The sequence below is a fragment of the Phyllostomus hastatus genome, unplaced genomic scaffold (assembly GCF_019186645.2).
Source record: "Phyllostomus hastatus isolate PE091 unplaced genomic scaffold, TTU_PhHast_1.1 phas_scaffold_28, whole genome shotgun sequence".
Taxonomy (NCBI): Eukaryota; Metazoa; Chordata; class Mammalia; order Chiroptera; family Phyllostomidae; genus Phyllostomus; species Phyllostomus hastatus.
The window spans coordinates 14956363-14970016 of NW_025334022.1; the positions used below are offsets into that span (position 1 = coordinate 14956363).

General features: G+C 37.4%; 2 pseudogenes; one reads left to right on the top strand and one right to left on the bottom strand.

Annotated features, from left to right (window-relative positions):
* Window positions 1–945: 945 nt before the first annotated feature.
* Window positions 946–1548, bottom strand: LOC123805182 (annotated as a pseudogene).
* Window positions 1549–4937: 3389 nt separating this feature from the next.
* LOC123805161 lies at window positions 4938–6042 on the top strand (annotated as a pseudogene).
* Window positions 6043–13654: the final 7612 nt, after the last annotated feature.

The following is a 13654-nucleotide window of genomic DNA, read 5'->3' on the forward strand; positions in this document are numbered from 1 at the left end:
TTCTGAAATCTAGGATATAAAATGCAATTTCTATTGATGTGTTAATGTTATTAACTGGTCAAGGTTTTAAAATAAGCAATTTTTTCCCATGGCACAAAACTAATTACAAATATGTCCAACATTATAACTCTCAACTGCCATATATTCACCAATGCAAGCAGATAGTTGGAATTTTAAAAATATGAAGTTGATTTTTAATACAAATTTCAGATACACACATTAGAAAATTGTTTTACTTGGACCCTTTACAAAAGTATTAATTTCACCAAATTTGGAATACTGGCAGTGTAAAAGTCTTAAATTAACTTTAAAGCTAACAAATCAAAGGCACAGTATTAACACATTTAAAATAACTAATTTTCACAAGACAACATTAAGAGGTGCTTTATAAATAAGGTATTATTAACCTAGATTCAAAATTCTCTAGAAATGACATAACCAGGAATGAAGCCCTTGATTAGTTGCAACCCATCAATTCCTAAGATGCTGTTTTCCATAAGAATAGTCAAAATTATTATAAAATCTAACTCCCAGACCTTAACAACACACAACTGATGAACAAAGTTTCTGGACTTGATTAAAAAGATACAGGGAACCATAGAAGAAACAGAATTGATGAAAAATGTACTTGCAATGCAGGTTACACTGTGGTAAATTATTATTCATGGCTCAAAACTAGGTCACTCAGGTCTTTTACCCCAAATTAATTTCAAATTTTTGACAACTGATAATACGCTATTTTCATATATAAACTGCTAACATCTGGTATTTGTCAAAAGGAGGCAACTGTTGTCTATCATATACCCACTTTCCGATGGTATCTGCAAACAGTAATTCTGAACTGTAAGTTATAGAAATTAGTCACAAGAGTGCAAAAAGTCCCTGGAGAGAAGTAATTCACCTAACAATTACAAATATAGGGAAATATTTTACAAAATTTCATTACTATGAAGATGATTTCCTCTTTGTTCAAACTTTGAACAAATGAAAAATTTTTCTTTACTGCAGGAAACAAACTGTAAGTAACAGTGCATTTTGAGGCATAAATAAGTATTTATGTCTGGTTCCAGTATGGTCAGGTTAATACATAAATATTTTAGAAACACAGAACTTCACATTAGTGGGAAAATCCAAGTTTCTCACTTAACCATTCTTCAGTTAGGTTTTCAGTATTTCTTATTTCAAATACCTTGGTTAGCTCAGCTGTTTGGACTAGTTTATTCTTACTCCTAGTATACATCATCTGTTGTTCAGGCTTACATCCAACAGGACTAGAGAAAATAAAACACAGAGGATATGAAACTCTTCCATCATCATGTTGATATTTATAACTATACACAATGAAGTGAGGTTGTCATTCAGGGAGTTCGTCTTTAAGTTCATCTGGTGAAATGCCCTCAAGCTCTTCATCCAGTACCACCAGGGGCTTATCCTTATCAATCTTCATTATAATGGCAGCATTGTTTGTTTCTTTGTGAAAACAAAACTTTCTCAGTTTTTCCACTAAATCTTCAGCAACATCACAAACCACCAAAGACTTACTCATTTTCCTTCCAGCAGCCAGCAGCCTCTCACCTTCCCTTGGGCCCCTTTAAGAATGGCACCTCAGCCACCTCCCTTCCTGCCCTGGAGAGAGAGAAATCTTATAATCTTGGACAAACAGAAGAATGTGATTTGGCACAACCTATCTGGTAAGGAGTGTGATAGAAACTTGAGAGGCCTGGCTGGGTGCCACTGGTAGCAGTGCCATAGGGATAACTCAGTGGCCCATTGGATCCTGCAGGGAGGTGTGAAATCTAAACCTAAGCTGGGATCACCAGCCTAGAGCACCTGAGCAAAAAAAAAAAAAGTACACAGATAACAACCAGGAAGTTCCAGGGCTGCTCTCTGCCAGAGACAGATGACTGGAGATGCAAAGACCTGTTTAAAGGGCCAATGCACAGATTTTCGTTTACAGCCACTTACTCTCAGCTCCAGCAAAGGAGGGGGAAGAATGAGCTAGAGATGCCTGAGGAGATTCTGGGGATGGAAGCTCTGGAGAGGGAACTGAGAGAATAGATGCTGTGATCCCAGTGCTGAGTCATCCCCCATACCACAGCAGCCATTATGCTCAGGCAGACCACTCCCCTTTGAGCAGCAATAGCCTGAGAGGAAACAATAGTCCCAACCCCAGGAGAGATTCTGCCCCTCCAGATGGTGCTTAAGTCCAACTGTGGAGTGCAGAGTGACTATATTAACATCCTAAGCAGTAAGCCACAGACAGTAGTTCCCTGGAAGTCTTGACAAGCTGCCTATGGTCAAGTGGGGTCAATATCTGACATCACCAGAGGTGGAACCAGAAAGAAAAAAACAGTGCACATGCACAACAGCATACTAGACGTGGTGAGCAGAGTGACCCTCAGTCAATCAGCTGGAGGGAAGGACTCACCAAAGAAAGACCCAACAATAATCAGAACCCAATTACATCCAGAGAACCAACATAAACAGCAAAAATGGCATCTCAAGAGAATCAAATTCAGGAGATCAAGGAGACTGCACCACTGAATCTCATAGGTCTCCTAAAATAGAAGTTCACACCACAAAGTCAGTGAGTCAAAACAGATAAATTTAAGAAGCAGAAACAAGCAAGAAGACTCTCACAAAGAATGGAAAAACAAAGAAACATACCCAATGGAAAGGAAAGGAGGGATTCTAAGAAAGAGTACTAAATGAAATAGAGGCAAGTCAGCTATCAGATACTGAGTCCAAAACAATCATTATAAGGAAGATCAATAAACTCAGTGAGAGTTACCAAAATCTACAAGGAAGCTACAGGAAACTTACTGCAAACTATATCAATATGAAGGAGGACATAGAAACTATCAATAAGAGCAAGGAAAAAAATGTAGGATACATTTCTGAAATGAAGAACACAATAGAAGGAATCAAAAGCATGCTGGATGAAGCAGAGTATCAAATCAGCAAGTTAATGACAAGGTAAAAAAAAAAAAACAACTCCCAGAAAGAACAAGAAAAGGAAAAAAAAAGACTCAAGAAGAATGATGAGAGGTTAAGGGTAATGCAGGAGAGCATGAAACATAATGTATAGATATAATAGGGATACCAGGAGGAGAAGAAGAGGAGCAAGGGATAGAAAACCTGTTTGAAAAAGTAATGATGGAATACTTCCCTAATTTGATGAGAGAAAAAAAGTCACCCAAGTCCAGGAAGCATAGAGGGTCTGAATTAAGAGGAACACAAAGAGGTCCACTCCAAGATGCATCATAATCAAAATGGCAAAATTCAAAGAAAAGAGAAAATCTTAAAAGCAATATGTCAGAAATAAGAAGTAACATACAAAGGAGCTCCATTAAGGCTAGCAGCTGATTTCTCAACAGAAGCACTACAAGCCAGAAGAGAATGGCAAGAAATATTCCAAGAAATAAAGAGCAGGAGTTCTGGCCAAGATGAAGGCATAGGTAGAAACACTTCCCTTCCTTGCACAACCAACAGGAGTCTAACAACTGATCTAAAATCAATAAACTACAAAAGGCACCAGGAAATCAAACTTCATGGAACTCTGACAACCAAGGAATTAAAAACAAAAATCAACCAGAGAAACCAGACCAGTGAGGCATCGGACAATGTAGGCTGACTCAGGAATACTGGTTTGAGGCAGGGGACTGGGCAAGTGGGGGTGGCTGTGGTGACTCACCAGACCCTGTGGGATGGGCTGGCTGAAGAAAAACTGAGAGTTGCCCCCTTAAAACTTATCAGGTGTTCCAAGATAAAGAAATATGACCCAAGTGAAAGACCAGAGCAAGACTTCAAAAAGAGAATTAAATGATGAGGACATAGCCAACCTATCTGATGCAGAGTTCAAAACACTGGTAATCAGGATGCTCACAGAACTGACTGAGCTCAGTCACAAAAGGAAGGAACAGATGAAGGTTACCCAAAGTGAAATAAAGCAAAATATACAGGGAACCAACAGTGAAGGGGAGGAAACCAGGACTCAAATCAATGATCTGGAACAAAAGTAAGAAATAAACATCCAACCAGAACAAAATGAAGAAACAAGAATTCAAAAAAGTGAGGATAGTCTTAGGAACATCTGGGACAACTTTAAACATCCCAATATCTGAATCATAGGGGTGCTAGAAAGACAAGAACAAACACAAGAAATTTAAAACTTGTTTGAACAAATAATGCAGGAAAAATTCCCCAATCTGGTGAAGGAAATAGATTTCCAGGAAGTCCAGGAAGCCCAGAGAGTCCCAAAGAATTTGGACCCAAAGAAGAACCCATCAAGGCACATCATAATTAAGTTACCCAATATTAAAGATAAAGAGAGACTCTTAAAAGCAACAAGAGGAAAGGAGAGAGTTATCTACAAAAGAGTGCACATAAGACCATTAGCTGATTTCTCAAAAGAAACCTTGCAGGCAAGAAGGAGCTGGAAAGAGGTATTCCAAGTCATGAAAGGCAAGGACCTACATTAAATATTACTCTATCAATCAAAGTTAACATTTACAATGAAAGGGCAGATAAAGTGCTTCCCAAACAAGGTCAAATTAGAGATCATCATCACCAAGCCCTTATTATATGAAATGTTAAAGGGACTTATCTAAGAAATAGAAGAACATAAAAAAAAAACTATGGACAGTAAGGTGAAAACAAACTCTCAACTATCAACAAATGAACGTAAAGAACAACCAAAAACTAAGAAAACTACTAGAACAGGAACAGAATCAGAGAAATGGACATCACATGGAGGGTTTTCAGTGGGGAGGGGAAGGGAAAGAATGGGGGAATGTACAGGGAATAACAAGCATAACTGTTAGGCATAAAATAGATGGGAGAGGTTAAGAATGTTATAGGAGTCCTTTCTGCTAGTGTATGCTGCTGAGTAAACATCATTGAAGTTCCCTACCCTGCAGTCATCCTGTCTAAGTCAGTCTTCCAAAGAGTGGGAACAATTATGGAAGCTTTTTATCAGAGGTTTTAGCCTCGAAACAACAGATGAGAGTCTGAAGAGCCATTTTGAGCAATGGGGAATCCTCACAGATTGTGTGGTGATGAAACACCCAAGCACCAAGTGCTCCAGAGGCTTTGGGTTTGTCACATATACCACTGTAGAGGAGGTGGATGCTGCCACATATGCAAGGCCACACAAGGTGGATGAAAGAGTTTTGGAACCAAAGATGGCTGTCTCGATAGAAGATTCTCAAAGACCGGGCCCACTTAACTGTGGAAAAAAAATTTGTTGGTGATATTAAAGAAGACACTGAAGAACATCACTTAAGAGATTATTTTGAACAGTATGGGAAAATTGAAGTGATTGAAATCATGACTGACCAAGGCAGTGGCAAAAAGAGAGGCTTCACTTTTGTAATGTTTGAGGACCATGACTCTGTAGACAAGACTGCCATTCAGTAATACCATACTGTAAATGGCCACAACTATGAAGTAAAGAAAGCCCTATCTAAGCAAGAGATGGCTAGTGCTTCATCCAGCCAAGGAGGTTGAAGTGGCTCTGGAAACTTTGGAGGTGGTTGTGGAGGGGGTTTTGGTGGGAATGACAACTTTGGTCATGGAGGAAACTTCAGTGGTCAAGATGGCTTTGGTGGTAGCCGTGGTGGTGGTGGATATGGTAGCAATGCAGATGGCTATTATGGATTTTGTAATGATGGTGGTTATGGAAGAGGTGGCCCTGGTTACTGTGGAGGAAGCAGAGGCTGTGGAAGTGGTAGACAGGGTTATGGAAACCAGGGCAGTGGCTATGGTAGGAGTGGCAGCTATGACGTCTATAACAGTGGAGAAGGTAGAGGCAGCTTAGGTGGTGGTAGTAGAAACAATTTTGAAGGTGGTAGAAGCTACAATGATTTTGGCAATTACAACAATAAATCTTCAAATTTTGGACCCATGAAAAGAGGAAACTTTGGAGGCAGAAGCTCTGGCCCCTATGATGGTGGAGGCCAATACTTTGCCAAACCATGAAACCAAGGTGGCTATGGCCATTCCAGCAGCAGCAGTAGCTATAGAAGTGGCAGAAGGTTTTAACTACTTCCAGGAAACAAAGATTAGCAGGAAGGGAGAGCCAGAGAAGTGACAGGGAAGCTACACGTTACAACAGATTTGTGAACTCAGCCAAGCACAGTGGTGGCAGGGCCTAACTGCTGCAAAGAAGACATGTTTTAGACAATATTGTGTGAATGGCAAAAAACTCGAGGACTGCATTTGTGACTAATTATATAACAGGTTATTTTATTTTCTGTTCTGTGGAAAATGTAAAGCATTCCAACAAAGTTTTTTTAATTTAATTTAATTTAATTTTAATTGTTGTTCAAGTACAGTTTTCTGTCTTTTACTCCCATCCCATCCCACCCTCTAGCCTTCCCCACCTCCTTCCCATTTTAAGGTAGTTTTTTTACTGCCATGCTGGTCATTGTTAGGTGTAATAGTCTGATTATGATGATGAATAAATGTGTCTCTTTTTAAAAGAAAAGAATGTTATAGGAAAAGGAGAAGTCAAAGAGCTTATGTGTAAAACCCATGGACATGACCTACGTGGGAGGAAGACTGGAGGGTTAGATGGCGCAGGGCAGAGGGGGGATAAAGGAGAGAAAAAATGTGGAAAACTGTAACAGCATAAGGAATAAAATATACTTAAAATAAAAAAAATGTAACATATATTTCAAGGGAAAAATGTAAATGGATTAAATGTCCCAATCAGAAGATATAGGGTAGTTGAATGGTTAAGAAAAAAATGAGCCACACATATGCTGCCTACAAGAGACCCACTTCAGGAAAAAAACAAAACAAAACAAAAAAAAAACAAAAAAAAAAACCCTATACAGACTTAAAGTAAAGGGTTAGAAAAAAAAAAAAACATTTCAAACAAATGGACAGAGAAAAAAAATCCAGTGTAGCAATACTTTTATCAGACAAAGTAGAATTTAAAACAAAATCCATATAAAGAGACACAGAAGGACATTTCATAATACTCAAGGAAAAAATCCATGAAGAAGACCTGAATATTTTAAACATATATGCATTTAACATAGGAGCACCCAAATATATCAGGAAAATCTTGGAGGACTTCAAGAAAGATATAGATAGCAACACAATTATAGTAAGAGACTTTAACACCCCACTGTCAACAATGGATAGATCCAAACAAAATGTCAACAAGGTTATTGTGGAATTGAACAATGCATTAGATCAAATGGACTTCTCTGATACGTATATAAACTTTCATCCAACAGAAGCAAAATATACATTCATTTCAAATACACACAGAATATTTTCAAAGACAGACTACATGATAGGACTCAAAACAAGCCTCAATAAATTCAATAAAATTGAAATCATATCATGTGTTTTATCTGACCACAAGGGCTTTAAACTAGAAACTAACTTCAAGGAAAAAACTCAAAAACATTCAAATTGATGGAGGCTGGATGGTATGCTATTAAACAATGAATGGCACCCTGGCTGGTGTAGCTTAATTGACTGAGCGTGGGCCTGTGAACCAAAGGGTCGCCAGTTCAATTCCCAGTCAGGGCACATGCTTGGGTTGCTGGCAAGGTGCCCAGTAAAGGGTGTGCAAGAAACAATCACACATTGATGCTTCTCTCCCTCTCTTTCTCCTTCCCTTGCCCTCTTTCTCCTTCCCTTGCCCTCTTTCTAAAAATAAAAATTAATGAAATCTTAAGAAAACAATGAATGAGTTAAAAATAAAGAATTGATAGTAACCAGAGGAGAAGGAGGAGAGTGATAAGGGGGGAGGGGAAGGGTTGTCAAGGAACATGTGTAAAGGACACATGGACAAGGCTGAAGCGGGGATGGGTGGGGCCAAGGAGAGTGGTGAGGGTAAAATGGAGATAACTTCACTTGAAAAACAGTAAAAATAAATAAATAAATACATGCATACATACATAAAGAGCAATATTATATATATGAAGCATGGTGCTGAGTGCTTTATATGCATTATCTTTTGAGTTAATTCATCAAAAGCACAATGCCAGTGCTGCTCAAAATATAGTCTTTGAACCAGTGCTATAATGAACATTTGTTAGCAGTTCATGATAAGTGTAGAAACTGAATTCAGAAATTTCTACAACTATACCGACATGTCACAAATAGCTAAGAAAGTACTTATCTTATTCAATAGGGTATTGATCAGCTCAGGTGTCCTTGAAATCATGTGATGAGTCACATCTGATGTGAATTGTTTTGTACTCATGCTCATTAGGACCACATTGCAGCAGGTGATATCTTAATATTAGTTCATCAAGTTAAATTGAAACCTGTATAAAATATAAAATACATTTTCTTCATGGAAAAGCAATTTTGCTCCACTTTTATAGGTTAAGATTTTGGAACTGCTCATCTATAAACATTGGAAGATGAATATTACAATAGCATTATTCATTTTGAGTAAAAGTTTAAAATGAATAACTTGAGCTTTCTGAAATTGCTTTAAAATATCTTTTACTTTTGTCAATAAGTTTATATGAGATGTATTCTCTACCATGTTATTAAAACAAAACATGGAGTTATGTATACATTATTTATTGTGAGTAGCATTGCCATCAATCCATTAGATTATGTTAATAAGCCAGAAATAGGCTTATTTTTCACAGTAAAACTTTCAATGTTGATAAGTGTAGTGTTTTTCAAAGTGTGCATATAGGTATCTAATATGGGAAATCACTATTTCACTCATGTAACCATTAATTGCTTTTAGTTATATTTTTAATTAAATAAACACATGGGTTTATTTAATAAGGTAGTTTTTAAAATATTTTATTTATTTATTTATTTATTTATTTATTTATTTATTTATTTATTTATTTTTAGAGAGGGGGAGTAAGGGGGAAAGTGAGGGAGAGAATCATCAATGTGTGGTTGCCTGCCATGCACTCCCCACTGTGGACCTGTTCTGTAATGCAGGCATGTGCTCTCATTGGGAATCAAACCAGCAAACCTTGGGTTTGCAGGCTGTCACTCAATTCACAAAGCCTCACCAGCCAGGGCAGTAACATACAGTTTTTATAATTAATTTATTTTTATTGTAACATTTGTTCTCATGATATATACAATTAAAATCTGATTTCATGTTTGTTGATTGTAGTAAGATGTAGGCTTGTGTTTCTATTTAATTTTTACTAATTCATAGTTATTTTATTTTCTAAAATTATTAGTCAATGATGAATTAATTAAAAATATCTGATCTATTATCACAGTTTATTAAGTACTCCACAAAATTCAATGCATATAGCAAGTTTTCAATAATAGAAAAGATGATGATGATGATAATCATGATTCCAACTCTTATTTGACTATAACGGAGGACCAGTGAGAATGTAACTGTCATTATCTTCATATTTTAGATATGGAAACTCATATTCACAGAAGTTAAATAGCTGGTTAAGTGCCACATGACTATTAAGTGATACAATCAGGAATCAGACCTAGGTCCAGCTGGTTTTCAAAACCCATTTTCTCATCTACTACCAGTATATTGCCTTCCCTTTATACACATATATACACATATAATGTCAAACTTATAGAACATTTGAAAAGTATGGAGGTACAGAGTAAAGAACATTTTTCTTCCTAAACCATTGTAGAGCAAGTTACCAACATGATGTCCCATCAACCCTAAAAATGTTATTGTTTATCTTCTACCATGAAGGGCTTTCTCCTATGTAACCACAACACAACCATAAAATCAGAAGATTATAATTTAATATACCACTACCATCTATTTTTTAGACTGCCTAGCCAAGTCTCCTAAGTTTTCCCAATAATGTCCTTTAAAGCAAAAGGGTTCAATCCAAAATTATGGTTTGCATTTGGCTGCCATACCACTTTAATTCCCTTCCCTAGAAAAGTTCCTCAAACTTTACTTTCATGACCTTTATAACTTTAAAGATTTTAGGCCAATTATTTTGTAGACTAAATCTTTATTGCATTTATCTGAAGTGGTGATATTGCATTCTTCTCATTGCATTTTCTCAGGTGGTATACAATTTCAATCTGTCCCATTACAGATGGTGCTCACATTGATTATTCAATTAAGGTGGTACCTGCAGGGCTTCTTCACTAAAAAATAAAACCTTTTAGCTTTTGTAATTAACAATTACTTTGTAAAGAAATAATTTAAATTTATGTAAATATTATGGTTTTTATCACACTCTTGACTTATTCATTCATTAATATTCACTAGTATAGACTTATTATTATCATTATTTATTCTTATTCTGTTTTTTACTTATTTAAATATGGAAATACCACAGAAACTACCTCCAGAATACTTTTGACAGGACCCCATTATTATTTCAAAATGTCCTTGCTTTCTGAAGAATGAGGTGTTCCAGTTTTATCTTGTACTTTCTGTGTCCCACTTTTGGAATCAGCAATATCTCTCCAAATGTCTTGTTTACTTTGAATTAAGAATTTTATTTAGAAGAATTGATGCTCTGGGCAAGGGAGGTACTCAGTAATATCAGATTATCACTGCTCCTAGACCTTTCAGTGGACAAAACATGAGAACATGCACACTCATGTACACTTGAGAACACACACACATCCATATTTCTATATCTGTGTGTATATTAAAACCATGAGTTCACACTGAACACTCCAATTGCAATCCAATAACACTGTGTTCTAGCTCTCTCCTTTTCCCTTTCTATAACATCCTTCCTCAAGAGGAAGAACCTGGTTTATGTTATTTGTAGTATAATAACTTATTTTATCGGTCCCCCTGTACATGACAAATTTTCCATCCCCATTGCTACACATTTCCACATTCAGTTGCTCTCCTTACCCAAAATGCATTTCAATTTTACTCAATTTGTAATCTGCTAAAATGTCTAAAAAACTCCCTCATTTCAGTCATGCTTTGACATCATGCCGTAAGACAACAGTCCTGTGTGTACTTCAATCTTACTCCAATCAGCCTGTACCAACTCACTGAGTTGCCCTTCCAAGTGGATGCTCTTTTCACCCCACTCTAGCTCTGACACCACACACTGAATCACTTCTCATGGGAAGATCTTTTCCACCATGTTCAGGTTCTAACATCTCATATACCCCTCGGATGCAGATGCTCTCCTTACCTCTTTAGGCTCCTATGTCTTCCTCTGTACCCCTACAGTCTCATCCAATCAGGCTCACACACCTAAATTTCTGTGCCCCATGTAGTGCATATTAACTGAGTTGTTCAAGAAGAAGGAGGGGAAAGAGAAAAAAATAGAAAGGATACAAGGAATGCAAGGAATGGACAGGGAAAGGAAAAAGAAAAGAAAAATGAAGAGTGTGATATTTTATCAAAATATCATAATCATATACTTTGCATAGGATTTCCCTCAGTGTTTCCAGTACCCCACCTAGCACCATACATAATTATTGCAATGTTATTGAATGTATTTCCTATGCTATATTTTACATCCCATGACCATTTTGTAACGACTAGTTTGTACTTCTTAATCCCTTTCCCTTTTGGCAACAAGCAGTTCAATCTCTATCTCTATGAGTGTTTCTCAGTTTTGTCCATTTATTATTTTTTTTTTAGATTTTATGTATATGATTGTCTAACCACTAAGCTGTACACATGAAAACAATACAAAATAAACTATAAAAAGAACTGAAAAAAAACAGAAAGAAAGCTCATTGAAACCTGAATGGGATTGTACTATAAAGGTCATTTATCATCTTTTATATACTTAAAGATAACGATGCTTCTAGAAATGCATACTTGCTTTGAACTTGGAGAAACATACATTTCCAGAGAGAGAGGGAGAGAGAGAAAGAGAGATATTGGGGGTGTAATCATAGCTGTTATCATAGTGTAATATGCAGTTAATGAGACTGCGTGAATTCAAATCTGACCCCACCACCTGCTGGCTTTGTGCAAAAGCAGGCAAGAAAGTTGACCTCCTATGTCCTCATATCCTCATCAATAGAATGAAGATAATAAATAATACCTAATGCACAGAGTTCTAATAATTAAATAAAGTAATACAAAGTGAAAAATAAAATAAAAATATTACAACAAAATTATGAAATGTATGTTGAACAATATAAGCACATACATTCCATAACCACTTTCTTGCACATTACAAACACAGTGTTGAATTATGGAATGATTTCCCTGAAGTTAAAGACAGTTTTTTTATTCTTTACACTATTACAGATGACCCCTATTTTCCTATATTTGCCCACTTCAGCCCAACTCCCCTCTCCTGGCCTTCACCACACTAATGTCTGTGTCCATGGGCTATGCATACATGATCTTCAACTAAGCCCCTCACCTTTTTTTATCCAGTCCCTGACATCCCCTTCTCTCTGAGATATGTATGTCTATGTCATGTATCTTTGCCTCTGGTTCTTTTTTGTTCATCAGTTTATTTTGCTCATTAGATCCCACACATAAGTGATATCATGGCATTTATCTTTCTCTGACTGGAATTTTTGCTTAGCATAATAATCTCCAGTTCTGATTTGGGAATATGGTGGCAAGGTAGGTGGGAGTGGAGCCCAGTTCTCCCTGTACCCAGCTGGAACACCTAGCTGATCTTCTGAGGAACAGAGTGAACAGCCAACAGAATCCCAGCTTATATGAAGTTTGGAGGCAAAAAAAATTACAGAGGACATTGAAAAACAGACAGTGAGGAGATTTGGCTGGGCCGGAAAGGTCCTTGGGATCTGCACAGGGACTAAGGCTGCTGCAGCCCCCAGCCCGGCGACTGCCACAGGATACAGGGAGGAGAGTTAGATCACCAGCTCCCTTCCCTACCAGAGTAGGGATGGCAGCCAGTCACAGGAGAGACCTGGATGCTGGAAGTTGCTGGGTAAATAGAGAGGAAGTGGAAGTCACACAGAGGTGTTACACATCTGCTGTGACTGTGGACACCAGCACCAGAGAAATCGGAATGCTGGGTGACACCTGGAGATGTGAGAAGTTGGGCTGTGTTGGACCATGGCTCAGATAGTTTCTGGAATGATTGGAAAGCTGTGTTGTGGGGAAAGCTGTGCACTTGTTAAAAACACGGGTAGCTGCTTTGTAAAGAACTCTCCAGAGGGTGAGTTCTCCAAAGGACTCACCACAAGGGTGATTTCAACTGCATGCTCCCAAAGACTTTGTAGCTGAGCAGAACCATGCACACCCGGCTTGTCTCTTGCTCTGTGCACGAGATTGATTCATGCTGTGAGCCGCTGAGTGGTTGATTTGAGCCTGGAAGCTCACAGAGGAAGTGGGCCAGAGGACAGGAAACTGAGAATATCGTGATCCAGAACTATTCCCTATCCTCTCAAAACCATAGGAAGGAAGAAAAGCAAAGCCTAGCCCCCATCTTCCTGTGGCATCTAGGAAGATCAGCAGAATTCACTGAACAGGTTTAAAGTCAGCAGGAGGCTTAATATTATTTTTTTATCACCTCTCTTTTTTTTCTTCCTCCAAGTGAGACAATAAGAAGTGGAGTTACAAAGGATCTAGAGATGATCAAAAGGGGGAGCACAAAGCTAACCTCCAACAACTGAGAAAGTGAGACAAATGTCACTTTGCTTTCCAATAGAGACAACATTTTATTTTTTATTTGTATTATTATTATCTTACCACTATTTTTACCACTTTTCTTAGTATTTTTTATTTCTTTTTTTA